Here is a 27,267-nt window from a genome sequence, read left to right as displayed (position 1 = left end):
TAGCCGTGTGGCATGGTGCATTGTTCTGCTGGAAAAGCCAGTCCTCAGAGTTGGGGAACGTTTCCTGAGCAGAAGGAATCAACTATTTTTCCAGGATAACCTTGTATGTGGCTTGATTCACATGTCCTTCGCAAAGATTAACCTGCCCAATTCAAGCCTGGAAATTATGATTTTTGTGGAACTAGAGCAAGTCCAAAAAGGGGCAACAAAATTTAGTAACGGGATGGAAGAATTACGGTACCCAGCGAGATTATCAATGTAGAGAGCCCGGATAGCTCAGTCGGTAGAGCATCAGACTTTTAATCTGAGGGTCCAGGGTTCAAGTCCCTGTTTTAATAAATGGTAATGTTATAGGTAATAGGTGAGGTCATCATGGGGGTACAATGTGGGTGCAACAACTACAATACCCAGAGAGATTAGCAAAAAAGTATTATTTTGTCTAGAAACTGAGGGGTGATCTCATAACCATGTATAAGTATATAAGGGGACAATACAAATATCTCTCCGAGGATCTGTTTATACCAAGGAAGGTGACGGTCACAAGGGGGCATTCTCTGCATCTGGAGGAGAGAAGGTTTTTCCACCAACATAGAAAAGGATTCTTTACTGGTAGGGCAGGGAGAATCTGGAATTCCTTGTCTGAGGAGGTGGGGATGGCGAACTCAGTCAAGGGGTTCAAGAGAGGCCCGGATGTCTTCCTGGACCGTAACAATATTGTATCTTGCAGTTATTAGGTTCTTTAGAAGGACGTAGATCTGGGGATTTCTTCTGACGGAATATAGGCTGAACTGGACGGACAAATGTCTTTTTTCGGCCTTGCTAACTACAGCTCTGGCAAAAATTAAGAGACCACTGCAAAATCTTCAGTTTGTCTTAATTTTCTCTTTATAGGTATATTTTTGAGTAAAATGTAAATTGCTCTTATATTCTATAAACTACTGACAACATGTCTTCGAATTTCCAAGCACTAAATTTTGTACTTATTTTCAGAAAATGAAAAATGGTCAAAATAGCAAAAAAAATGCAGTGCTTGCAGACCTCAAATAATGCTACGAAAACAAGTTCATAATTATTTAGAAACAACAATACTAATGTTTTATCTCAGGAAGAGTTCAGAAATCAATATTTTGTGGAATAACCATGATTTTTAATCACAGCTTTCATGTGTCTTGGCATGCTTTCCACCAGTCTTTCACACTGCTTTTGGGTGACATTATGCCACTCCTGGTACAAAAATTTAAGCAGTCCTTCTTTGTTTGATGGCTTGTGACTATCCATCTTCCTCACATTCAAGAGGTTTTCAATGGGGTTCAGGTTTGGAGATTGGGCTGGCCATGACAGCGATTTGAGCTAGTGTTCCTTCATCCACACGTTGGTTTACCTAGCCGTGTGGCATGGTGCATTGTTCTGCTGGAAAAGCCAGTCCTCAGAGTTGGGGAACGTTTCCTGAGCAGAAGGAATCAACTATTTTTCCAGGATAACCTTGTATGTGGCTTGATTCACATGTCCTTCGCAAAGATTAACCTGCCCAATTCAAGCCTGGAAATTATGATTTTTGTGGAACTAGAGCAAGTCCAAAAAGGGGCAACAAAATTTAGTAACGGGATGAAAGAATTACGGTACCCAGCGAGATTATCAATGTAGAGAACCCGGATAGCTCAGTCGGTAGAGCATCAGACTTTTAATCTGAGGGTCCAGGGTTCAAGTCCCTGTTCGGGCGTAAGGTTTTAATAAATGGTAATGTTATAGGTAATAGGTGAGGTCATCATGGGGGTACAATGTGGGTGCAATGTGGGTGCAACAACTACAATACCCAGAGAGATTAGCAAAAAAGTATTATTTTGTCTAGAAACTGAGGGGTGATCTCATAACCATGTATAAGTATATAAGGGGACAATACAAATATCTCTCCGAGGATCTGTTTATACCAAGGAAGGTGACGGTCACAAGGGGGCATTCTCTGCATCTGGAGGAGAGAAGGTTTTTCCACCAACATAGAAAAGGATTCTTTACTGGTAGGGCAGGGAGAATCTGGAATTCCTTGTCTGAGGAGGTGGGGATGGCGAACTCAGTCAAGGGGTTCAAGAGAGGCCCGGATGTCTTCCTGGACCGTAACAATATTGTATCTTGCAGTTATTAGGTTCTTTAGAAGGACGTAGATCTGGGGATTTCTTCTGACGGAATATAGGCTGAACTGGACGGACAAATGTCTTTTTTCGGCCTTGCTAACTACAGCTCTGGCAAAAATTAAGAGACCACTGCAAAATCTTCAGTTTGTCTTAATTTTCTCTTTATAGGTATATTTTTGAGTAAAATGTAAATTGCTCTTATATTCTATAAACTACTGACAACATGTCTTCGAATTTCCAAGCACTAAATTTTGTACTTATTTTCAGAAAATGAAAAATGGTCAAAATAGCAAAAAAAATGCAGTGCTTGCAGACCTCAAATAATGCTACGAAAACAAGTTCATAATTATTTAGAAACAACAATACTAATGTTTTATCTCAGGAAGAGTTCAGAAATCAATATTTTGTGGAATAACCATGATTTTTAATCACAGCTTTCATGTGTCTTGGCATGCTTTCCACCAGTCTTTCACACTGCTTTTGGGTGACATTATGCCACTCCTGGTACAAAAATTTAAGCAGTTCTTCTTTGTTTGATGGCTTGTGACTATCCATCTTCCTCACATTCAAGAGGTTTTCAATGGGGTTCAGGTTTGGAGATTGGGCTGGCCATGACAGCGATTTGAGCTAGTGTTCCTTCATCCACACGTTGGTTTACCTAGCCGTGTGGCATGGTGCATTGTTCTGCTGGAAAAGCCAGTCCTCAGAGTTGGGGAACGTTTCCTGAGCAGAAGGAATCAACTATTTTTCCAGGATAACCTTGTATGTGGCTTGATTCACATGTCCTTCGCAAAGATTAACCTGCCCAATTCAAGCCTGGAAATTATGATTTTTGTGGAACTAGAGCAAGTCCAAAAAGGGGCAACAAAATTTAGTAACGGGATGGAAGAATTACGGTACCCAGCGAGATTATCAATGTAGAGAGCCCGGATAGCTCAGTCGGTAGAGCATCAGACTTTTAATCTGAGGGTCCAGGGTTCAAGTCCCTGTTCGGGCGTAAGGTTTTAATAAATGGTAATGTAATGGTAATGTTATAGGTAATATAATATATGTTATAGGTATGTTATAGGTAATAGGTGAGGTCATCATGGGGGTACAATGTGGGTGCAGCAACTACAATACCCAGAGAGATTAGCAAAAAAGTATTATTTTGTCTAGAAACTGAGGGGTGATCTCATAACCATGTATAAGTATATAAGGGGACAATACAAATATCTCTCCGAGGATCTGTTTATACCAAGGAAGGTGACGGTCACAAGGGGGCATTCTCTGCATCTGGAGGAGAGAAGGTTTTTCCACCAACATAGAAAAGGATTCTTTACTGGTAGGGCAGGGAGAATCTGGAATTCCTTGTCTGAGGAGGTGGGGATGGCGAACTCAGTCAAGGGGTTCAAGAGAGGCCCGGATGTCTTCCTGGACCGTAACAATATTGTATCTTGCAGTTATTAGGTTCTTTAGAAGGACGTAGATCTGGGGATTTCTTCTGACGGAATATAGGCTGAACTGGACGGACAAATGTCTTTTTTCGGCCTTGCTAACTACAGCTCTGGCAAAAATTAAGAGACCACTGCAAAATCTTCAGTTTGTCTTAATTTTCTCTTTATAGGTATATTTTTGAGTAAAATGTAAATTGCTCTTATATTCTATAAACTACTGACAACATGTCTTCGAATTTCCAAGCACTAAATTTTGTACTTATTTTCAGAAAATGAAAAATGGTCAAAATAGCAAAAAAAATGCAGTGCTTGCAGACCTCAAATAATGCTACGAAAACAAGTTCATAATTATTTAGAAACAACAATACTAATGTTTTATCTCAGGAAGAGTTCAGAAATCAATATTTTGTGGAATAACCATGATTTTTAATCACAGCTTTCATGTGTCTTGGCATGCTTTCCACCAGTCTTTCACACTGCTTTTGGGTGACATTATGCCACTCCTGGTACAAAAATTTAAGCAGTTCTTCTTTGTTTGATGGCTTGTGACTATCCATCTTCCTCACATTCAAGAGGTTTTCAATGGGGTTCAGGTTTGGAGATTGGGCTGGCCATGACAGCGATTTGAGCTAGTGTTCCTTCATCCACACGTTGGTTTACCTAGCCGTGTGGCATGGTGCATTGTTCTGCTGGAAAAGCCAGTCCTCAGAGTTGGGGAACGTTTCCTGAGCAGAAGGAATCAACTATTTTTCCAGGATAACCTTGTATGTGGCTTGATTCACATGTCCTTCGCAAAGATTAACCTGCCCAATTCAAGCCTGGAAATTATGATTTTTGTGGAACTAGAGCAAGTCCAAAAAGGGGCAACAAAATTTAGTAACGGGATGGAAGAATTACGGTACCCAGCGAGATTATCAATGTAGAGAGCCCGGATAGCTCAGTCGGTAGAGCATCAGACTTTTAATCTGAGGGTCCAGGGTTCAAGTCCCTGTTCGGGCGTAAGGTTTTAATAAATGGTAATGTTATAGGTAATAGGTGAGGTCATCATGGGGGTACAATGTGGGTGCAGCAACTACAATACCCAGAGAGATTAGCAAAAAAGTATTATTTTGTCTAGAAACTGAGGGGTGATCTCATAACCATGTATAAGTATATAAGGGGACAATACAAATATCTCTCCGAGGATCTGTTTATACCAAGGAAGGTGACGGTCACAAGGGGGCATTCTCTGCATCTGGAGGAGAGAAGGTTTTTCCACCAACATAGAAAAGGATTCTTTACTGGTAGGGCAGGGAGAATCTGGAATTCCTTGTCTGAGGAGGTGGGGATGGCGAACTCAGTCAAGGGGTTCAAGAGAGGCCCGGATGTCTTCCTGGACCGTAACAATATTGTATCTTGCAGTTATTAGGTTCTTTAGAAGGACGTAGATCTGGGGATTTCTTCTGACGGAATATAGGCTGAACTGGACGGACAAATGTCTTTTTTCGGCCTTGCTAACTACAGCTCTGGCAAAAATTAAGAGACCACTGCAAAATCTTCAGTTTGTCTTAATTTTCTCTTTATAGGTATATTTTTGAGTAAAATGTAAATTGCTCTTATATTCTATAAACTACTGACAACATGTCTTCGAATTTCCAAGCACTAAATTTTGTACTTATTTTCAGAAAATGAAAAATGGTCAAAATAGCAAAAAAAATGCAGTGCTTGCAGACCTCAAATAATGCTACGAAAACAAGTTCATAATTATTTAGAAACAACAATACTAATGTTTTATCTCAGGAAGAGTTCAGAAATCAATATTTTGTGGAATAACCATGATTTTTAATCACAGCTTTCATGTGTCTTGGCATGCTTTCCACCAGTCTTTCACACTGCTTTTGGGTGACATTATGCCACTCCTGGTACAAAAATTTAAGCAGTTCTTCTTTGTTTGATGGCTTGTGACTATCCATCTTCCTCACATTCAAGAGGTTTTCAATGGGGTTCAGGTTTGGAGATTGGGCTGGCCATGACAGCGATTTGAGCTAGTGTTCCTTCATCCACACGTTGGTTTACCTAGCCGTGTGGCATGGTGCATTGTTCTGCTGGAAAAGCCAGTCCTCAGAGTTGGGGAACGTTTCCTGAGCAGAAGGAATCAACTATTTTTCCAGGATAACCTTGTATGTGGCTTGATTCACATGTCCTTCGCAAAGATTAACCTGCCCAATTCAAGCCTGGAAATTATGATTTTTGTGGAACTAGAGCAAGTCCAAAAAGGGGCAACAAAATTTAGTAACGGGATGGAAGAATTACGGTACCCAGCGAGATTATCAATGTAGAGAGCCCGGATAGCTCAGTCGGTAGAGCATCAGACTTTTAATCTGAGGGTCCAGGGTTCAAGTCCCTGTTCGGGCGTAAGGTTTTAATAAATGGTAATGTTATAGGTAATAGGTGAGGTCATCATGGGGGTACAATGTGGGTGCAGCAACTACAATACCCAGAGAGATTAGCAAAAAAGTATTATTTTGTCTAGAAACTGAGGGGTGATCTCATAACCATGTATAAGTATATAAGGGGACAATACAAATATCTCTCCGAGGATCTGTTTATACCAAGGAAGGTGACGGTCACAAGGGGGCATTCTCTGCATCTGGAGGAGAGAAGGTTTTTCCACCAACATAGAAAAGGATTCTTTACTGGTAGGGCAGGGAGAATCTGGAATTCCTTGTCTGAGGAGGTGGGGATGGCGAACTCAGTCAAGGGGTTCAAGAGAGGCCCGGATGTCTTCCTGGACCGTAACAATATTGTATCTTGCAGTTATTAGGTTCTTTAGAAGGACGTAGATCTGGGGATTTCTTCTGACGGAATATAGGCTGAACTGGACGGACAAATGTCTTTTTTCGGCCTTGCTAACTACAGCTCTGGCAAAAATTAAGAGACCACTGCAAAATCTTCAGTTTGTCTTAATTTTCTCTTTATAGGTATATTTTTGAGTAAAATGTAAATTGCTCTTATATTCTATAAACTACTGACAACATGTCTTCGAATTTCCAAGCACTAAATTTTGTACTTATTTTCAGAAAATGAAAAATGGTCAAAATAGCAAAAAAAATGCAGTGCTTGCAGACCTCAAATAATGCTACGAAAACAAGTTCATAATTATTTAGAAACAACAATACTAATGTTTTATCTCAGGAAGAGTTCAGAAATCAATATTTTGTGGAATAACCATGATTTTTAATCACAGCTTTCATGTGTCTTGGCATGCTTTCCACCAGTCTTTCACACTGCTTTTGGGTGACATTATGCCACTCCTGGTACAAAAATTTAAGCAGTTCTTCTTTGTTTGATGGCTTGTGACTATCCATCTTCCTCACATTCAAGAGGTTTTCAATGGGGTTCAGGTTTGGAGATTGGGCTGGCCATGACAGCGATTTGAGCTAGTGTTCCTTCATCCACACGTTGGTTTACCTAGCCGTGTGGCATGGTGCATTGTTCTGCTGGAAAAGCCAGTCCTCAGAGTTGGGGAACGTTTCCTGAGCAGAAGGAATCAACTATTTTTCCAGGATAACCTTGTATGTGGCTTGATTCACATGTCCTTCGCAAAGATTAACCTGCCCAATTCAAGCCTGGAAATTATGATTTTTGTGGAACTAGAGCAAGTCCAAAAAGGGGCAACAAAATTTAGTAACGGGATGGAAGAATTACGGTACCCAGCGAGATTATCAATGTAGAGAGCCCGGATAGCTCAGTCGGTAGAGCATCAGACTTTTAATCTGAGGGTCCAGGGTTCAAGTCCCTGTTCGGGCGTAAGGTTTTAATAAATGGTAATGTTATAGGTAATAGGTGAGGTCATCATGGGGGTACAATGTGGGTGCAGCAACTACAATACCCAGAGAGATTAGCAAAAAAGTATTATTTTGTCTAGAAACTGAGGGGTGATCTCATAACCATGTATAAGTATATAAGGGGACAATACAAATATCTCTCCGAGGATCTGTTTATACCAAGGAAGGTGACGGTCACAAGGGGGCATTCTCTGCATCTGGAGGAGAGAAGGTTTTTCCACCAACATAGAAAAGGATTCTTTACTGGTAGGGCAGGGAGAATCTGGAATTCCTTGTCTGAGGAGGTGGGGATGGCGAACTCAGTCAAGGGGTTCAAGAGAGGCCCGGATGTCTTCCTGGACCGTAACAATATTGTATCTTGCAGTTATTAGGTTCTTTAGAAGGACGTAGATCTGGGGATTTCTTCTGACGGAATATAGGCTGAACTGGACGGACAAATGTCTTTTTTCGGCCTTGCTAACTACAGCTCTGGCAAAAATTAAGAGACCACTGCAAAATCTTCAGTTTGTCTTAATTTTCTCTTTATAGGTATATTTTTGAGTAAAATGTAAATTGCTCTTATATTCTATAAACTACTGACAACATGTCTTCGAATTTCCAAGCACTAAATTTTGTACTTATTTTCAGAAAATGAAAAATGGTCAAAATAGCAAAAAAAATGCAGTGCTTGCAGACCTCAAATAATGCTACGAAAACAAGTTCATAATTATTTAGAAACAACAATACTAATGTTTTATCTCAGGAAGAGTTCAGAAATCAATATTTTGTGGAATAACCATGATTTTTAATCACAGCTTTCATGTGTCTTGGCATGCTTTCCACCAGTCTTTCACACTGCTTTTGGGTGACATTATGCCACTCCTGGTACAAAAATTTAAGCAGTTCTTCTTTGTTTGATGGCTTGTGACTATCCATCTTCCTCACATTCAAGAGGTTTTCAATGGGGTTCAGGTTTGGAGATTGGGCTGGCCATGACAGCGATTTGAGCTAGTGTTCCTTCATCCACACGTTGGTTTACCTAGCCGTGTGGCATGGTGCATTGTTCTGCTGGAAAAGCCAGTCCTCAGAGTTGGGGAACGTTTCCTGAGCAGAAGGAATCAACTATTTTTCCAGGATAACCTTGTATGTGGCTTGATTCACATGTCCTTCGCAAAGATTAACCTGCCCAATTCAAGCCTGGAAATTATGATTTTTGTGGAACTAGAGCAAGTCCAAAAAGGGGCAACAAAATTTAGTAACGGGATGGAAGAATTACGGTACCCAGCGAGATTATCAATGTAGAGAGCCCGGATAGCTCAGTCGGTAGAGCATCAGACTTTTAATCTGAGGGTCCAGGGTTCAAGTCCCTGTTCGGGCGTAAGGTTTTAATAAATGGTAATGTTATAGGTAATAGGTGAGGTCATCATGGGGGTACAATGTGGGTGCAGCAACTACAATACCCAGAGAGATTAGCAAAAAAGTATTATTTTGTCTAGAAACTGAGGGGTGATCTCATAACCATGTATAAGTATATAAGGGGACAATACAAATATCTCTCCGAGGATCTGTTTATACCAAGGAAGGTGACGGTCACAAGGGGGCATTCTCTGCATCTGGAGGAGAGAAGGTTTTTCCACCAACATAGAAAAGGATTCTTTACTGGTAGGGCAGGGAGAATCTGGAATTCCTTGTCTGAGGAGGTGGGGATGGCGAACTCAGTCAAGGGGTTCAAGAGAGGCCCGGATGTCTTCCTGGACCGTAACAATATTGTATCTTGCAGTTATTAGGTTCTTTAGAAGGACGTAGATCTGGGGATTTCTTCTGACGGAATATAGGCTGAACTGGACGGACAAATGTCTTTTTTCGGCCTTGCTAACTACAGCTCTGGCAAAAATTAAGAGACCACTGCAAAATCTTCAGTTTGTCTTAATTTTCTCTTTATAGGTATATTTTTGAGTAAAATGTAAATTGCTCTTATATTCTATAAACTACTGACAACATGTCTTCGAATTTCCAAGCACTAAATTTTGTACTTATTTTCAGAAAATGAAAAATGGTCAAAATAGCAAAAAAAATGCAGTGCTTGCAGACCTCAAATAATGCTACGAAAACAAGTTCATAATTATTTAGAAACAACAATACTAATGTTTTATCTCAGGAAGAGTTCAGAAATCAATATTTTGTGGAATAACCATGATTTTTAATCACAGCTTTCATGTGTCTTGGCATGCTTTCCACCAGTCTTTCACACTGCTTTTGGGTGACATTATGCCACTCCTGGTACAAAAATTTAAGCAGTTCTTCTTTGTTTGATGGCTTGTGACTATCCATCTTCCTCACATTCAAGAGGTTTTCAATGGGGTTCAGGTTTGGAGATTGGGCTGGCCATGACAGCGATTTGAGCTAGTGTTCCTTCATCCACACATTGGTTTACCTAGCCGTGTGGCATGGTGCATTGTTCTGCTGGAAAAGCCAGTCCTCAGAGTTGGGGAACGTTTCCTGAGCAGAAGGAATCAACTATTTTTCCAGGATAACCTTGTATGTGGCTTGATTCACATGTCCTTCGCAAAGATTAACCTGCCCAATTCAAGCCTGGAAATTATGATTTTTGTGGAACTAGAGCAAGTCCAAAAAGGGGCAACAAAATTTAGTAACGGGATGGAAGAATTACGGTACCCAGCGAGATTATCAATGTAGAGAGCCCGGATAGCTCAGTCGGTAGAGCATCAGACTTTTAATCTGAGGGTCCAGGGTTCAAGTCCCTGTTCGGGCGTAAGGTTTTAATAAATGGTAATGTTATAGGTAATAGGTGAGGTCATCATGGGGGTACAATGTGGGTGCAATGTGGGTGCAACAACTACAATACCCAGAGAGATTAGCAAAAAAGTATTATTTTGTCTAGAAACTGAGGGGTGATCTCATAACCATGTATAAGTATATAAGGGGACAATACAAATATCTCTCCGAGGATCTGTTTATACCAAGGAAGGTGACGGTCACAAGGGGGCATTCTCTGCATCTGGAGGAGAGAAGGTTTTTCCACCAACATAGAAAAGGATTCTTTACTGGTAGGGCAGGGAGAATCTGGAATTCCTTGTCTGAGGAGGTGGGGATGGCGAACTCAGTCAAGGGGTTCAAGAGAGGCCCGGATGTCTTCCTGGACCGTAACAATATTGTATCTTGCAGTTATTAGGTTCTTTAGAAGGACGTAGATCTGGGGATTTCTTCTGACGGAATATAGGCTGAACTGGACGGACAAATGTCTTTTTTCGGCCTTGCTAACTACAGCTCTGGCAAAAATTAAGAGACCACTGCAAAATCTTCAGTTTGTCTTAATTTTCTCTTTATAGGTATATTTTTGAGTAAAATGTAAATTGCTCTTATATTCTATAAACTACTGACAACATGTCTTCGAATTTCCAAGCACTAAATTTTGTACTTATTTTCAGAAAATGAAAAATGGTCAAAATAGCAAAAAAAATGCAGTGCTTGCAGACCTCAAATAATGCTACGAAAACAAGTTCATAATTATTTAGAAACAACAATACTAATGTTTTATCTCAGGAAGAGTTCAGAAATCAATATTTTGTGGAATAACCATGATTTTTAATCACAGCTTTCATGTGTCTTGGCATGCTTTCCACCAGTCTTTCACACTGCTTTTGGGTGACATTATGCCACTCCTGGTACAAAAATTTAAGCAGTCCTTCTTTGTTTGATGGCTTGTGACTATCCATCTTCCTCACATTCAAGAGGTTTTCAATGGGGTTCAGGTTTGGAGATTGGGCTGGCCATGACAGCGATTTGAGCTAGTGTTCCTTCATCCACACGTTGGTTTACCTAGCCGTGTGGCATGGTGCATTGTTCTGCTGGAAAAGCCAGTCCTCAGAGTTGGGGAACGTTTCCTGAGCAGAAGGAATCAACTATTTTTCCAGGATAACCTTGTATGTGGCTTGATTCACATGTCCTTCGCAAAGATTAACCTGCCCAATTCAAGCCTGGAAATTATGATTTTTGTGGAACTAGAGCAAGTCCAAAAAGGGGCAACAAAATTTAGTAACGGGATGGAAGAATTACGGTACCCAGCGAGATTATCAATGTAGAGAGCCCGGATAGCTCAGTCGGTAGAGCATCAGACTTTTAATCTGAGGGTCCAGGGTTCAAGTCCCTGTTCGGGCGTAAGGTTTTAATAAATGGTAATGTTATAGGTAATAGGTGAGGTCATCATGGGGGTACAATGTGGGTGCAATGTGGGTGCAACAACTACAATACCCAGAGAGATTAGCAAAAAAGTATTATTTTGTCTAGAAACTGAGGGGTGATCTCATAACCATGTATAAGTATATAAGGGGACAATACAAATATCTCTCCGAGGATCTGTTTATACCAAGGAAGGTGACGGTCACAAGGGGGCATTCTCTGCATCTGGAGGAGAGAAGGTTTTTCCACCAACATAGAAAAGGATTCTTTACTGGTAGGGCAGGGAGAATCTGGAATTCCTTGTCTGAGGAGGTGGGGATGGCGAACTCAGTCAAGGGGTTCAAGAGAGGCCAGGATGTCTTCCTGGACCGTAACAATATTGTATCTTGCAGTTATTAGGTTCTTTAGAAGGACGTAGATCTGGGGATTTCTTCTGACGGAATATAGGCTGAACTGGACGGACAAATGTCTTTTTTCGGCCTTGCTAACTACAGCTCTGGCAAAAATTAAGAGACCACTGCAAAATCTTCAGTTTGTCTTAATTTTCTCTTTATAGGTATATTTTTGAGTAAAATGTAAATTGCTCTTATATTCTATAAACTACTGACAACATGTCTTCGAATTTCCAAGCACTAAATTTTGTACTTATTTTCAGAAAATGAAAAATGGTCAAAATAGCAAAAAAAATGCAGTGCTTGCAGACCTCAAATAATGCTACGAAAACAAGTTCATAATTATTTAGAAACAACAATACTAATGTTTTATCTCAGGAAGAGTTCAGAAATCAATATTTTGTGGAATAACCATGATTTTTAATCACAGCTTTCATGTGTCTTGGCATGCTTTCCACCAGTCTTTCACACTGCTTTTGGGTGACATTATGCCACTCCTGGTACAAAAATTTAAGCAGTTCTTCTTTGTTTGATGGCTTGTGACTATCCATCTTCCTCACATTCAAGAGGTTTTCAATGGGGTTCAGGTTTGGAGATTGGGCTGGCCATGACAGCGATTTGAGCTAGTGTTCCTTCATCCACACGTTGGTTTACCTAGCCGTGTGGCATGGTGCATTGTTCTGCTGGAAAAGCCAGTCCTCAGAGTTGGGGAACGTTTCCTGAGCAGAAGGAATCAACTATTTTTCCAGGATAACCTTGTATGTGGCTTGATTCACATGTCCTTCGCAAAGATTAACCTGCCCAATTCAAGCCTGGAAATTATGATTTTTGTGGAACTAGAGCAAGTCCAAAAAGGGGCAACAAAATTTAGTAACGGGATGGAAGAATTACGGTACCCAGCGAGATTATCAATGTAGAGAGCCTGGATAGCTCAGTCGGTAGAGCATCAGACTTTTAATCTGAGGGTCCAGGGTTCAAGTCCCTGTTCGGGCGTAAGGTTTTAATAAATGGTAATGTTATAGGTAATAGGTGAGGTCATCATGGGGGTACAATGTGGGTGCAGCAACTACAATACCCAGAGAGATTAGCAAAAAAGTATTATTTTGTCTAGAAACTGAGGGGTGATCTCATAACCATGTATAAGTATATAAGGGGACAATACAAATATCTCTCCGAGGATCTGTTTATACCAAGGAAGGTGACGGTCACAAGGGGGCATTCTCTGCATCTGGAGGAGAGAAGGTTTTTCCACCAACATAGAAAAGGATTCTTTACTGGTAGGGCAGGGAGAATCTGGAATTCCTTGTCTGAGGAGGTGGGGATGGCGAACTCAGTCAAGGGGTTCAAGAGAGGCCCGGATGTCTTCCTGGACCGTAACAATATTGTATCTTGCAGTTATTAGGTTCTTTAGAAGGACGTAGATCTGGGGATTTCTTCTGACGGAATATAGGCTGAACTGGACGGACAAATGTCTTTTTTCGGCCTTGCTAACTACAGCTCTGGCAAAAATTAAGAGACCACTGCAAAATCTTCAGTTTGTCTTAATTTTCTCTTTATAGGTATATTTTTGAGTAAAATGTAAATTGCTCTTATATTCTATAAACTACTGACAACATGTCTTCGAATTTCCAAGCACTAAATTTTGTACTTATTTTCAGAAAATGAAAAATGGTCAAAATAGCAAAAAAAATGCAGTGCTTGCAGACCTCAAATAATGCTACGAAAACAAGTTCATAATTATTTAGAAACAACAATACTAATGTTTTATCTAAGGAAGAGTTCAGAAATCAATATTTTGTGGAATAACCATGATTTTTAATCACAGCTTTCATGTGTCTTGGCATGCTTTCCACCAGTCTTTCACACTGCTTTTGGGTGACATTATGCCACTCCTGGTACAAAAATTTAAGCAGTTCTTCTTTGTTTGATGGCTTGTGACTATCCATCTTCCTCACATTCAAGAGGTTTTCAATGGGGTTCAGGTTTGGAGATTGGGCTGGCCATGACAGCGATTTGAGCTAGTGTTCCTTCATCCACACATTGGTTTACCTAGCCGTGTGGCATGGTGCATTGTTCTGCTGGAAAAGCCAGTCCTCAGAGTTGGGGAACGTTTCCTGAGCAGAAGGAATCAACTATTTTTCCAGGATAACCTTGTATGTGGCTTGATTCACATGTCCTTCGCAAAGATTAACCTGCCCAATTCAAGCCTGGAAATTATGATTTTTGTGGAACTAGAGCAAGTCCAAAAAGGGGCAACAAAATTTAGTAACGGGATGGAAGAATTACGGTACCCAGCGAGATTATCAATGTAGAGAGCCCGGATAGCTCAGTCGGTAGAGCATCAGACTTTTAATCTGAGGGTCCAGGGTTCAAGTCCCTGTTCGGGCGTAAGGTTTTAATAAATGGTAATGTTATAGGTAATAGGTGAGGTCATCATGGGGGTACAATGTGGGTGCAATGTGGGTGCAACAACTACAATACCCAGAGAGATTAGCAAAAAAGTATTATTTTGTCTAGAAACTGAGGGGTGATCTCATAACCATGTATAAGTATATAAGGGGACAATACAAATATCTCTCCGAGGATCTGTTTATACCAAGGAAGGTGACGGTCACAAGGGGGCATTCTCTGCATCTGGAGGAGAGAAGGTTTTTCCACCAACATAGAAAAGGATTCTTTACTGGTAGGGCAGGGAGAATCTGGAATTCCTTGTCTGAGGAGGTGGGGATGGCGAACTCAGTCAAGGGGTTCAAGAGAGGCCCGGATGTCTTCCTGGACCGTAACAATATTGTATCTTGCAGTTATTAGGTTCTTTAGAAGGACGTAGATCTGGGGATTTCTTCTGACGGAATATAGGCTGAACTGGACGGACAAATGTCTTTTTTCGGCCTTGCTAACTACAGCTCTGGCAAAAATTAAGAGACCACTGCAAAATCTTCAGTTTGTCTTAATTTTCTCTTTATAGGTATATTTTTGAGTAAAATGTAAATTGCTCTTATATTCTATAAACTACTGACAACATGTCTTCGAATTTCCAAGCACTAAATTTTGTACTTATTTTCAGAAAATGAAAAATGGTCAAAATAGCAAAAAAAATGCAGTGCTTGCAGACCTCAAATAATGCTACGAAAACAAGTTCATAATTATTTAGAAACAACAATACTAATGTTTTATCTCAGGAAGAGTTCAGAAATCAATATTTTGTGGAATAACCATGATTTTTAATCACAGCTTTCATGTGTCTTGGCATGCTTTCCACCAGTCTTTCACACTGCTTTTGGGTGACATTATGCCACTCCTGGTACAAAAATTTAAGCAGTTCTTCTTTGTTTGATGGCTTGTGACTATCCATCTTCCTCACATTCAAGAGGTTTTCAATGGGGTTCAGGTTTGGAGATTGGGCTGGCCATGACAGCGATTTGAGCTAGTGTTCCTTCATCCACACGTTGGTTTACCTAGCCGTGTGGCATGGTGCATTGTTCTGCTGGAAAAGCCAGTCCTCAGAGTTGGGGAACGTTTCCTGAGCAGAAGGAATCAACTATTTTTCCAGGATAACCTTGTATGTGGCTTGATTCACATGTCCTTCGCAAAGATTAACCTGCCCAATTCAAGCCTGGAAATTATGATTTTTGTGGAACTAGAGCAAGTCCAAAAAGGGGCAACAAAATTTAGTAACGGGATGGAAGAATTACGGTACCCAGCGAGATTATCAATGTAGAGAGCCCGGATAGCTCAGTCGGTAGAGCATCAGACTTTTAATCTGAGGGTCCAGGGTTCAAGTCCCTGTTCGGGCGTAAGGTTTTAATAAATGGTAATGTTATAGGTAATAGGTGAGGTCATCATGGGGGTACAATGTGGGTGCAATGTGGGTGCAACAACTACAATACCCAGAGAGATTAGCAAAAAAGTATTATTTTGTCTAGAAACTGAGGGGTGATCTCATAACCATGTATAAGTATATAAGGGGACAATACAAATATCTCTCCGAGGATCTGTTTATACCAAGGAAGGTGACGGTCACAAGGGGGCATTCTCTGCATCTGGAGGAGAGAAGGTTTTTCCACCAACATAGAAAAGGATTCTTTACTGGTAGGGCAGGGAGAATCTGGAATTCCTTGTCTGAGGAGGTGGGGATGGCGAACTCAGTCAAGGGGTTCAAGAGAGGCCCGGATGTCTTCCTGGAGCGTAACAATATTGTATCTTGCAGTTATTAGGTTCTTTAGAAGGACGTAGATCTGGGGATTTCTTCTGACGGAATATAGGCTGAACTGGACGGACAAATGTCTTTTTTCGGCCTTGCTAACTACAGCTCTGGCAAAAATTAAGAGACCACTGCAAAATCTTCAGTTTGTCTTAATTTTCTCTTTATAGGTATATTTTTGAGTAAAATGTAAATTGCTCTTATATTCTATAAACTACTGACAACATGTCTTCGAATTTCCAAGCACTAAATTTTGTACTTATTTTCAGAAAATGAAAAATGGTCAAAATAGCAAAAAAAATGCAGTGCTTGCAGACCTCAAATAATGCTACGAAAACAAGTTCATAATTATTTAGAAACAACAATACTAATGTTTTATCTCAGGAAGAGTTCAGAAATCAATATTTTGTGGAATAACCATGATTTTTAATCACAGCTTTCATGTGTCTTGGCATGCTTTCCACCAGTCTTTCACACTGCTTTTGGGTGACATTATGCCACTCCTGGTACAAAAATTTAAGCAGTTCTTCTTTGTTTGATGGCTTGTGACTATCCATCTTCCTCACATTCAAGAGGTTTTCAATGGGGTTCAGGTTTGGAGATTGGGCTGGCCATGACAGCGATTTGAGCTAGTGTTCCTTCATCCACACGTTGGTTTACCTAGCCGTGTGGCATGGTGCATTGTTCTGCTGGAAAAGCCAGTCCTCAGAGTTGGGGAACGTTTCGTGAGCAGAAGGAATCAACTATTTTTCCAGGATAACCTTGTATGTGGCTTGATTCACATGTCCTTCGCAAAGATTAACCTGCCCAATTCAAGCCTGGAAATTATGATTTTTGTGGAACTAGAGCAAGTCCAAAAAGGGGCAAGAAAATTTAGTAACGGGATGGAAGAATTACGGTACCCAGCGAGATTATCAATGTAGAGAGCCCGGATAGCTCAGTCGGTAGAGCATCAGACTTTTAATCTGAGGGTCCAGGGTTCAAGTCCCTGTTCGGGCGTAAGGTTTTAATAAATGGTAATGTTATAGGTAATAGGTGAGGTCATCATGTGGGTGCAACAACTACAATACCCAGAGAGATTAGCAAAAAAGTATTATTTTGTCTAGAAACTGAGGGGTGATCTCATAACCATGTATAAGTATATAAGGGGACAATACAAATATCTCTCCGAGGATCTGTTTATACCAAGGAAGGTGACGGTCACAAGGGGGCATTCTCTGCATCTGGAGGAGAGAAGGTTTTTCCACCAACATAGAAAAGGATTCTTTACTGGTAGGGCAGGGAGAATCTGGAATTCCTTGTCTGAGGAGGTGGGGATGGCGAACTCAGTCAAGGGGTTCAAGAGAGGCCCGGATGTCTTCCTGGACCGTAACAATATTGTATCTTGCAGTTATTAGGTTCTTTAGAAGGACGTAGATCTGGGGATTTCTTCTGACGGAATATAGGCTGAACTGGACGGACAAATGTCTTTTTTCGGCCTTGCTAACTACAGCTCTGGCAAAAATTAAGAGACCACTGCAAAATCTTCAGTTTGTCTTAATTTTCTCTTTATAGGTATATTTTTGAGTAAAATGTAAATTGCTCTTATATTCTATAAACTACTGACAACATGTCTTCGAATTTCCAAGCACTAAATTTTGTACTTATTTTCAGAAAATGAAAAATGGTCAAAATAGCAAAAAAAATGCAGTGCTTGCAGACCTCAAATAATGCTACGAAAACAAGTTCATAATTATTTAGAAACAACAATACTAATGTTTTATCTCAGGAAGAGTTCAGAAATCAATATTTTGTGGAATAACCATGATTTTTAATCACAGCTTTCATGTGTCTTGGCATGCTTTCCACCAGTCTTTCACACTGCTTTTGGGTGACATTATGCCACTCCTGGTACAAAAATTTAAGCAGTTCTTCTTTGTTTGATGGCTTGTGACTATCCATCTTCCTCACATTCAAGAGGTTTTCAATGGGGTTCAGGTTTGGAGATTGGGCTGGCCATGACAGCGATTTGAGCTAGTGTTCCTTCATCCACACGTTGGTTTACCTAGCCGTGTGGCATGGTGCATTGTTCTGCTGGAAAAGCCAGTCCTCAGAGTTGGGGAACGTTTCCTGAGCAGAAGGAATCAACTATTTTTCCAGGATAACCTTGTATGTGGCTTGATTCACATGTCCTTCGCAAAGATTAACCTGCCCAATTCAAGCCTGGAAATTATGATTTTTGTGGAACTAGAGCAAGTCCAAAAAGGGGCAACAAAATTTAGTAACGGGATGGAAAAATTACGGTACCCAGCGAGATTATCAATGTAGAGAGCCCGGATAGCTCAGTCGGTAGAGCATCAGACTTTTAATCTGAGGGTCCAGGGTTCAAGTCCCTGTTCGGTCGTAAGGTTTTAATAAATGGTAATGTTATAGGTAATAGGTGAGAGATTAGCAAAAAAGTATTATTTTGTCTAGAAACTGAGGGGTGATCTCATAACCATGTATAAGTATATAAGGGGACAATACAAATATTTCTCCGAGGATCTGTTTATACCAAGGAAGGTGACGGTCACAAGGGGGCATTCTCTGCATCTGGAGGAGAGAAGGTTTTTCCACCAACATAGAAAAGGATTCTTTACTGGTAGGGCAGGGAGAATCTGGAATTCCTTGTCTGAGGAGGTGGGGATGGCGAACTCAGTCAAGGGGTTCAAGAGAGGCCCGGATGTCTTCCTGGACCGTAACAATATTGTATCTTGCAGTTATTAGGTTCTTTAGAAGGACGTAGATCTGGGGATTTCTTCTGACGGAATATAGGCTGAACTGGACGGACAAATGTCTTTTTTCGGCCTTGCTAACTACAGCTCTGGCAAAAATTAAGAGACCACTGCAAAATCTTCAGTTTGTCTTAATTTTCTCTTTATAGGTATATTTTTGAGTAAAATGTAAATTGCTCTTATATTCTATAAACTACTGACAACATGTCTTCGAATTTCCAAGCACTAAATTTTGTACTTATTTTCAGAAAATGAAAAATGGTCAAAATAGCAAAAAAAATGCAGTGCTTGCAGACCTCAAATAATGCTACGAAAACAAGTTCATAATTATTTAGAAACAACAATACTAATGTTTTATCTCAGGAAGAGTTCAGAAATCAATATTTTGTGGAATAACCATGATTTTTAATCACAGCTTTCATGTGTCTTGGCATGCTTTCCACCAGTCTTTCACACTGCTTTTGGGTGACATTATGCCACTCCTGGTACAAAAATTTAAGCAGTTCTTCTTTGTTTGATGGCTTGTGACTATCCATCTTCCTCACATTCAAGAGGTTTTCAATGGGGTTCAGGTTTGGAGATTGGGCTGGCCATGACAGCGATTTGAGCTAGTGTTCCTTCATCCACACGTTGGTTTACCTAGCCGTGTGGCATGGTGCATTGTTCTGCTGGAAAAGCCAGTCCTCAGAGTTGGGGAACGTTTCCTGAGCAGAAGGAATCAACTATTTTTCCAGGATAACCTTGTATGTGGCTTGATTCACATGTCCTTCGCAAAGATTAACCTGCCCAATTCAAGCCTGGAAATTATGATTTTTGTGGAACTAGAGCAAGTCCAAAAAGGGGCAACAAAATTTAGTAACGGGATGAAAGAATTACGGTACCCAGCGAGATTATCAATGTAGAGAGCCCGGATAGCTCAGTCGGTAGAGCATCAGACTTTTAATCTGAGGGTCCAGGGTTCAAGTCCCTGTTCGGGCGTAAGGTTTTAATAAATGGTAATGTTATAGGTAATAGGTGAGGTCATCATGGGGGTACAATGTGGGTGCAGCAACTACAATACCCAGAGAGATTAGCAAAAAAGTATTATTTTGTCTAGAAACTGAGGGGTGATCTCATAACCATGTATAAGTATATAAAGGGACAATACAAATATCTCTCCGAGGATCTGTTTATACCAAGGAAGGTGACGGTCACAAGGGGGCATTCTCTGCATCTGGAGGAGAGAAGGTTTATCCACCAACATAGAAAAGGATTCTTTACTGGTAGGGCAGGGAGAATCTGGAATTCCTTGTCTGAGGAGGTGGGGATGGCGAACTCAGTCAAGGGGTTCAAGAGAGGCCCGGATGTCTTCCTGGACCGTAACAATATTGTATCTTGCAGTTATTAGGTTCTTTAGAAGGACGTAGATCTGGGGATTTCTTCTGACGGAATATAGGCTGAACTGGACGGACAAATGTCTTTTTTCGGCCTTGCTAACTACAGCTCTGGCAAAAATTAAGAGACCACTGCAAAATCTTCAGTTTGTCTTAATTTTCTCTTTATAGGTATATTTTTGAGTAAAATGTAAATTGCTCTTATATTCTATAAACTACTGACAACATGTCTTCGAATTTCCAAGCACTAAATTTTGTACTTATTTTCAGAAAATGAAAAATGGTCAAAATAGCAAAAAAAATGCAGTGCTTGCAGACCTCAAATAATGCTACGAAAACAAGTTCATAATTATTTAGAAACAACAATACTAATGTTTTATCTCAGGAAGAGTTCAGAAATCAATATTTTGTGGAATAACCATGATTTTTAATCACAGCTTTCATGTGTCTTGGCATGCTTTCCACCAGTCTTTCACACTGCTTTTGGGTGACATTATGCCACTCCTGGTACAAAAATTTAAGCAGTTCTTCTTTGTTTGATGGCTTGTGACTATCCATCTTCCTCACATTCAAGAGGTTTTCAATGGGGTTCAGGTTTGGAGATTGGGCTGGCCATGACAGCGATTTGAGCTAGTGTTCCTTCATCCACACGTTGGTTTACCTAGCCGTGTGGCATGGTGCATTGTTCTGCTGGAAAAGCCAGTCCTCAGAGTTGGGGAACGTTTCCTGAGCAGAAGGAATCAACTATTTTTCCAGGATAACCTTGTATGTGGCTTGATTCACATGTCCTTCGCAAAGATTAACCTGCCCAATTCAAGCCTGGAAATTATGATTTTTGTGGAACTAGAGCAAGTCCAAAAAGGGGCAACAAAATTTAGTAACGGGATGAAAGAATTACGGTACCCAGCGAGATTATCAATGTAGAGAGCCCGGATAGCTCAGTCGGTAGAGCATCAGACTTTTAATCTGAGGGTCCAGGGTTCAAGTCCCTGTTCGGGCGTAAGGTTTTAATAAATGGTAATGTTATAGGTAATAGGTGAGGTCATCATGGGGGTACAATGTGGGTGCAGCAACTACAATACCCAGAGAGATTAGCAAAAAAGTATTATTTTGTCTAGAAACTGAGGGGTGATCTCATAACCATGTATAAGTATATAAAGGGACAATACAAATATCTCTCCGAGGATCTGTTTATACCAAGGAAGGTGACGGTCACAAGGGGGCATTCTCTGCATCTGGAGGAGAGAAGGTTTTTCCACCAACATAGAAAAGGATTCTTTACTGGTAGGGCAGGGAGAATCTGGAATTCCTTGTCTGAGGAGGTGGGGATGGCGAACTCAGTCAAGGGGTTCAAGAGAGGCCCGGATGTCTTCCTGGACCGTAACAATATTGTATCTTGCAGTTATTAGGTTCTTTAGAAGGACGTAGATCTGGGGATTTCTTCTGACGGAATATAGGCTGAACTGGACGGACAAATGTCTTTTTTCGGCCTTGCTAACTACAGCTCTGGCAAAAATTAAGAGACCACTGCAAAATCTTCAGTTTGTCTTAATTTTCTCTTTATAGGTATATTTTTGAGTAAAATGTAAATTGCTCTTATATTCTATAAACTACTGACAACATGTCTTCGAATTTCCAAGCACTAAATTTTGTACTTATTTTCAGAAAATGAAAAATGGTCAAAATAGCAAAAAAAATGCAGTGCTTGCAGACCTCAAATAATGCTACGAAAACAAGTTCATAATTATTTAGAAACAACAATACTAATGTTTTATCTCAGGAAGAGTTCAGAAATCAATATTTTGTGGAATAACCATGATTTTTAATCACAGCTTTCATGTGTCTTGGCATGCTTTCCACCAGTCTTTCACACTGCTTTTGGGTGACATTATGCCACTCCTGGTACAAAAATTTAAGCAGTTCTTCTTTGTTTGATGGCTTGTGACTATCCATCTTCCTCACATTCAAGAGGTTTTCAATGGGGTTCAGGTTTGGAGATTGGGCTGGCCATGACAGCGATTTGAGCTAGTGTTCCTTCATCCACACGTTGGTTTACCTAGCCGTGTGGCATGGTGCATTGTTCTGCTGGAAAAGCCAGTCCTCAGAGTTGGGGAACGTTTCCTGAGCAGAAGGAATCAACTATTTTTCCAGGATAACCTTGTATGTGGCTTGATTCACATGTCCTTCGCAAAGATTAACCTGCCCAATTCAAGCCTGGAAATTATGATTTTTGTGGAACTAGAGCAAGTCCAAAAAGGGGCAACAAAATTTAGTAACGGGATGGAAGAATTACGGTACCCAGCGAGATTATCAATGTAGAGAGCCCGGATAGCTCAGTCGGTAGAGCATCAGACTTTTAATCTGAGGGTCCAGGGTTCAAGTCCCTGTTCGGGCGTAAGGTTTTAATAAATGGTAATGTTATAGGTAATAGGTGAGGTCATCATGGGGGTACAATGTGGGTGCAGCAACTACAATACCCAGAGAGATTAGCAAAAAAGTATTATTTTGTCTAGAAACTGAGGGGTGATCTCATAACCATGTATAAGTATATAAAGGGACAATACAAATATCTCTCCGAGGATCTGTTTATACCAAGGAAGGTGACGGTCACAAGGGGGCATTCTCTGCATCTGGAGGAGAGAAGGTTTATCCACCAACATAGAAAAGGATTCTTTACTGGTAGGGCAGGGAGAATCTGGAATTCCTTGTCTGAGGAGGTGGGGATGGCGAACTCAGTCAAGGGGTTCAAGAGAGGCCCGGATGTCTTCCTGGACCGTAACAATATTGTATCTTGCAGTTATTAGGTTCTTTAGAAGGACGTAGATCTGGGGATTTCTTCTGACGGAATATAGGCTGAACTGGACGGACAAATGTCTTTTTTCGGCCTTGCTAACTACAGCTCTGGCAAAAATTAAGAGACCACTGCAAAATCTTCAGTTTGTCTTAATTTTCTCTTTATAGGTATATTTTTGAGTAAAATGTAAATTGCTCTTATATTCTATAAACTACTGACAACATGTCTTCGAATTTCCAAGCACTAAATTTTGTACTTATTTTCAGAAAATGAAAAATGGTCAAAATAGCAAAAAAAATGCAGTGCTTGCAGACCTCAAATAATGCTACGAAAACAAGTTCATAATTATTTAGAAACAACAATACTAATGTTTTATCTCAGGAAGAGTTCAGAAATCAATATTTTGTGGAATAACCATGATTTTTAATCACAGCTTTCATGTGTCTTGGCATGCTTTCCACCAGTCTTTCACACTGCTTTTGGGTGACATTATGCCACTCCTGGTACAAAAATTTAAGCAGTTCTTCTTTGTTTGATGGCTTGTGACTATCCATCTTCCTCACATTCAAGAGGTTTTCAATGGGGTTCAGGTTTGGAGATTGGGCTGGCCATGACAGCGATTTGAGCTAGTGTTCCTTCATCCACACGTTGGTTTACCTAGCCGTGTGGCATGGTGCATTGTTCTGCTGGAAAAGCCAGTCCTCAGAGTTGGGGAACGTTTCCTGAGCAGAAGGAATCAACTATTTTTCCAGGATAACCTTGTATGTGGCTTGATTCACATGTCCTTCGCAAAGATTAACCTGCCCAATTCAAGCCTGGAAATTATGATTTTTGTGGAACTAGAGCAAGTCCAAAAAGGGGCAACAAAATTTAGTAACGGGATGGAAGAATTACGGTACCCAGCGAGATTATCAATGTAGAGAGCCCGGATAGCTCAGTCGGTAGAGCATCAGACTTTTAATCTGAGGGTCCAGGGTTCAAGTCCCTGTTCGGGCGTAAGATTTTAATAAATGGTAATGTTATAGGTAATAGGTGAGGTCATCATGGGTGTACAATGTGGGTGCAGCAACTACAATACCCAGAGAGATTAGCAAAAAAGTATTATTTTGTCTAGAAACTGAGGGGTGATCTCATAACCATGTATAAGTATATAAGGGGACAATACAAATATCTCTCCGAGGATCTGTTTATACCAAGGAAGGTGACGGTCACAAGGGGGCATTCTCTGCATCTGGAGGAGAGAAGGTTTTTCCACCAACATAGAAAAGGATTCTTTACTGGTAGGGCAGGGAGAATCTGGAATTCCTTGTCTGAGGAGGTGGGGATGGCGAACTCAGTCAAGGGGTTCAAGAGAGGCCCGGATGTCTTCCTGGACCGTAACAATATTGTATCTTGCAGTTATTAGGTTCTTTAGAAGGACGTAGATCTGGGGATTTCTTCTGACGGAATATAGGCTGAACTGGACGGACAAATGTCTTTTTTCGGCCTTGCTAACTACAGCTCTGGCAAAAATTAAGAGACCACTGCAAAATCTTCAGTTTGTCTTAATTTTCTCTTTATAGGTATATTTTTGAGTAAAATGTAAATTGCTCTTATATTCTATAAACTACTGACAACATGTCTTCGAATTTCCAAGCACTAAATTTTGTACTTATTTTCAGAAAATGAAAAATGGTCAAAATAGCAAAAAAAATGCAGTGCTTGCAGACCTCAAATAATGCTACGAAAACAAGTTCATAATTATTTAGAAACAACAATACTAATGTTTTATCTCAGGAAGAGTTCAGAAATCAATATTTTGTGGAATAACCATGATTTTTAATCACAGCTTTCATGTGTCTTGGCATGCTTTCCACCAGTCTTTCACACTGCTTTTGGGTGACATTATGCCACTCCTGGTACAAAAATTTAAGCAGTTCTTCTTTGTTTGATGGCTTGTGACTATCCATCTTCCTCACATTCAAGAGGTTTTCAATGGGGTTCAGGTTTGGAGATTGGGCTGGCCATGACAGCGATTTGAGCTAGTGTTCCTTCATCCACACGTTGGTTTACCTAGCCGTGTGGCATGGTGCATTGTTCTGCTGGAAAAGCCAGTCCTCAGAGTTGGGGAACGTTTCCTGAGCAGAAGGAATCAACTATTTTTCCAGGATAACCTTGTATGTGGCTTGATTCACATGTCCTTCGCAAAGATTAACCTGCCCAATTCAAGCCTGGAAATTATGATTTTTGTGGAACTAGAGCAAGTCCAAAAAGGGGCAACAAAATTTAGTAACGGGATGGAAGAATTACGGTACCCAGCGAGATTATCAATGTATTATCAATGTAAAAAGTATTATTTAGTCTAGAAACTGAGGGGTGATCTCATAACCATGTATAAGTATATATCTCTCCGAGGATCTGTTTATACCAAGGAAGGTGACGGTCACAAGGGGGCATTCTCTGCATCTGGAGGAGAGAAGGTTTTTCCACCAACATAGAAAAGGATTCTTTACTGGTAGGGCAGGGAGAATCTGGAATTCCTTGTCTGAGGAGGTGGGGATGGCGAACTCAGTCAAGGGGTTCAAGAGAGGCCCGGATGTCTTCCTGGAGCGTAACAATATTGTATCTTGCAGTTATTAGGTTCTTTAGAAGGACGTAGATCTGGGGATTTCTTCTGACGGAATATAGGCTGAACTGGACGGACAAATGTCTTTTTTCGGCCTTGCTAACTACAGCTCTGGCAAAAATTAAGAGACCACTGCAAAATCTTCAGTTTGTCTTAATTTTCTCTTTATAGGTATATTTTTGAGTAAAATGTAAATTGCTCTTATATTCTATAAACTACTGACAACATGTCTTCGAATTTCCAAGCACTAAATTTTGTACTTATTTTCAGAAAATGAAAAATGGTCAAAATAGCAAAAAAAATGCAGTGCTTGCAGACCTCAAATAATGCTACGAAAACAAGTTCATAATTATTTAGAAACAACAATACTAATGTTTTATCTCAGGAAGAGTTCAGAAATCAATATTTTGTGGAATAACCATGATTTTTAATTACAGCTTTCATGTGTCTTGGCATGCTTTCCACCAGTCTTTCACACTGCTTTTGGGTGACATTATGCCACTCCTGGTACAAAAATTTAAGCAGTTCTTCTTTGTTTGATGGCTTGTGACTATCCATCTTCCTCACATTCAAGAGGTTTTCAATGGGGTTCAGGTTTGGAGATTGGGCTGGCCATGACAGCGATTTGAGCTAGTGTTCCTTCATCCACACGTTGGTTTACCTAGCCATGTGGCATGGTGCATTGTTCTGCTGGAAAAGCCAGTCCTCAGAGTTGGGGAACGTTGCCTGAGCAGAAGGAATCAACTATTTTTCCACGATAACCTTGTATGTGGCTTGATTCACATGTCCTTCGCAAAGATTAACCTGCCCAATTCAAGCCTGGAAATTATGATTTTTGTGGAACTAGAGCAAGTCCAAAAAGGGTCAACAAAATTTAGTAACGGGAAGGAAGAATTACGGTACCCAGCGAGATTATCAATGTATTATCAATGTAAAAAGTATTATTTAGTCTAGAAACTGAGGGGTGATCTCATAACCATGTATAAGTATATAAGGGGACAATACAAATATCTCTCCGAGGATCTGTTTATACCAAGGAAGGTGACGGTCACAAGGGGGCATTCTCTGCATCTGGAGGAGAGAAGGTTTTTCCACCAACATAGAAAAGGATTCTTTACTGGTAGGGCAGGGAGAATCTGGAATTCCTTGTCTGAGGAGGTGGGGATGGCGAACTCAGTCAAGGGGTTCAAGAGAGGCCCGGATGTCTTCCTGGAGCGTAACAATATTGTATCTTGCAGTTATTAGGTTCTTTAGAAGGACGTAGATCTGGGGATTTCTTCTGACGGAATATAGGCTGAACTGGACGGACAAATGTCTTTTTTCGGCCTTGCTAACTACAGCTCTGGCAAAAATTAAGAGACCACTGCAAAATCTTCAGTTTGTCTTAATTTTCTCTTTATAGGTATATTTTTGAGTAAAATGTAAATTGCTCTTATATTCTATAAACTACTGACAACATGTCTTCGAATTTCCAAGCACTAAATTTTGTACTTATTTTCAGAAAATGAAAAATGGTCAAAATAGCAAAAAAAATGCAGTGCTTGCAGACCTCAAATAATGCTACGAAAACAAGTTCAT

The 27,267-nt window shown here is 40.4% G+C and overlaps 18 non-coding genes across 18 annotated transcripts; all 18 read left to right on the top strand.

The window, feature by feature from the left end:
• Positions 1–265: 265 nt before the first annotated feature.
• Positions 266–338, top strand: TRNAK-UUU (transfer RNA lysine (anticodon UUU)). Its single transcript has one exon. It is a non-coding gene; the product is annotated as a tRNA-Lys (tRNA).
• Positions 339–1,647: 1,309 nt separating this feature from the next.
• Positions 1,648–1,720, top strand: TRNAK-UUU (transfer RNA lysine (anticodon UUU)). The gene has a single exon. It is a non-coding gene; the product is annotated as a tRNA-Lys (tRNA).
• A 1,333-nt stretch (positions 1,721–3,053) lies between these two features.
• Positions 3,054–3,126, top strand: TRNAK-UUU (transfer RNA lysine (anticodon UUU)). The gene has a single exon. It is a non-coding gene; the product is annotated as a tRNA-Lys (tRNA).
• Positions 3,127–4,491: 1,365 nt separating this feature from the next.
• On the top strand, positions 4,492–4,564 carry TRNAK-UUU (transfer RNA lysine (anticodon UUU)). The gene has a single exon. It is a non-coding gene; the product is annotated as a tRNA-Lys (tRNA).
• Positions 4,565–5,886: 1,322 nt separating this feature from the next.
• TRNAK-UUU (transfer RNA lysine (anticodon UUU)) lies at positions 5,887–5,959 on the top strand. The gene has a single exon. It is a non-coding gene; the product is annotated as a tRNA-Lys (tRNA).
• A 1,322-nt stretch (positions 5,960–7,281) lies between these two features.
• Positions 7,282–7,354, top strand: TRNAK-UUU (transfer RNA lysine (anticodon UUU)). The gene has a single exon. It is a non-coding gene; the product is annotated as a tRNA-Lys (tRNA).
• A 1,322-nt stretch (positions 7,355–8,676) lies between these two features.
• TRNAK-UUU (transfer RNA lysine (anticodon UUU)) lies at positions 8,677–8,749 on the top strand. The gene has a single exon. It is a non-coding gene; the product is annotated as a tRNA-Lys (tRNA).
• Positions 8,750–10,071: 1,322 nt separating this feature from the next.
• On the top strand, positions 10,072–10,144 carry TRNAK-UUU (transfer RNA lysine (anticodon UUU)). Its single transcript has one exon. It is a non-coding gene; the product is annotated as a tRNA-Lys (tRNA).
• Positions 10,145–11,477: 1,333 nt separating this feature from the next.
• On the top strand, positions 11,478–11,550 carry TRNAK-UUU (transfer RNA lysine (anticodon UUU)). Its single transcript has one exon. It is a non-coding gene; the product is annotated as a tRNA-Lys (tRNA).
• A 1,333-nt stretch (positions 11,551–12,883) lies between these two features.
• Positions 12,884–12,956, top strand: TRNAK-UUU (transfer RNA lysine (anticodon UUU)). Its single transcript has one exon. It is a non-coding gene; the product is annotated as a tRNA-Lys (tRNA).
• A 1,322-nt stretch (positions 12,957–14,278) lies between these two features.
• Positions 14,279–14,351, top strand: TRNAK-UUU (transfer RNA lysine (anticodon UUU)). Its single transcript has one exon. It is a non-coding gene; the product is annotated as a tRNA-Lys (tRNA).
• Positions 14,352–15,684: 1,333 nt separating this feature from the next.
• Positions 15,685–15,757, top strand: TRNAK-UUU (transfer RNA lysine (anticodon UUU)). The gene has a single exon. It is a non-coding gene; the product is annotated as a tRNA-Lys (tRNA).
• A 1,333-nt stretch (positions 15,758–17,090) lies between these two features.
• Positions 17,091–17,163, top strand: TRNAK-UUU (transfer RNA lysine (anticodon UUU)). Its single transcript has one exon. It is a non-coding gene; the product is annotated as a tRNA-Lys (tRNA).
• Positions 17,164–18,474: 1,311 nt separating this feature from the next.
• Positions 18,475–18,547, top strand: TRNAK-UUU (transfer RNA lysine (anticodon UUU)). The gene has a single exon. It is a non-coding gene; the product is annotated as a tRNA-Lys (tRNA).
• A 1,275-nt stretch (positions 18,548–19,822) lies between these two features.
• Positions 19,823–19,895, top strand: TRNAK-UUU (transfer RNA lysine (anticodon UUU)). The gene has a single exon. It is a non-coding gene; the product is annotated as a tRNA-Lys (tRNA).
• A 1,322-nt stretch (positions 19,896–21,217) lies between these two features.
• On the top strand, positions 21,218–21,290 carry TRNAK-UUU (transfer RNA lysine (anticodon UUU)). Its single transcript has one exon. It is a non-coding gene; the product is annotated as a tRNA-Lys (tRNA).
• Positions 21,291–22,612: 1,322 nt separating this feature from the next.
• On the top strand, positions 22,613–22,685 carry TRNAK-UUU (transfer RNA lysine (anticodon UUU)). The gene has a single exon. It is a non-coding gene; the product is annotated as a tRNA-Lys (tRNA).
• A 1,322-nt stretch (positions 22,686–24,007) lies between these two features.
• Positions 24,008–24,080, top strand: TRNAK-UUU (transfer RNA lysine (anticodon UUU)). The gene has a single exon. It is a non-coding gene; the product is annotated as a tRNA-Lys (tRNA).
• The last annotated feature ends 3,187 nt before the right edge of the window (positions 24,081–27,267 follow it).

Source organism: Dendrobates tinctorius, unplaced genomic scaffold (assembly GCF_039654945.1).
Source record: "Dendrobates tinctorius isolate UK_male_01 unplaced genomic scaffold, ASM3965494v1 ptg000099l, whole genome shotgun sequence".
Lineage (NCBI taxonomy): Eukaryota > Metazoa > Chordata > Amphibia > Anura > Dendrobatidae > Dendrobates > Dendrobates tinctorius.
The sequence above is the reverse complement of the archived record's forward strand: the minus strand, read 5'-3'. Positions and strand labels throughout refer to the sequence as shown.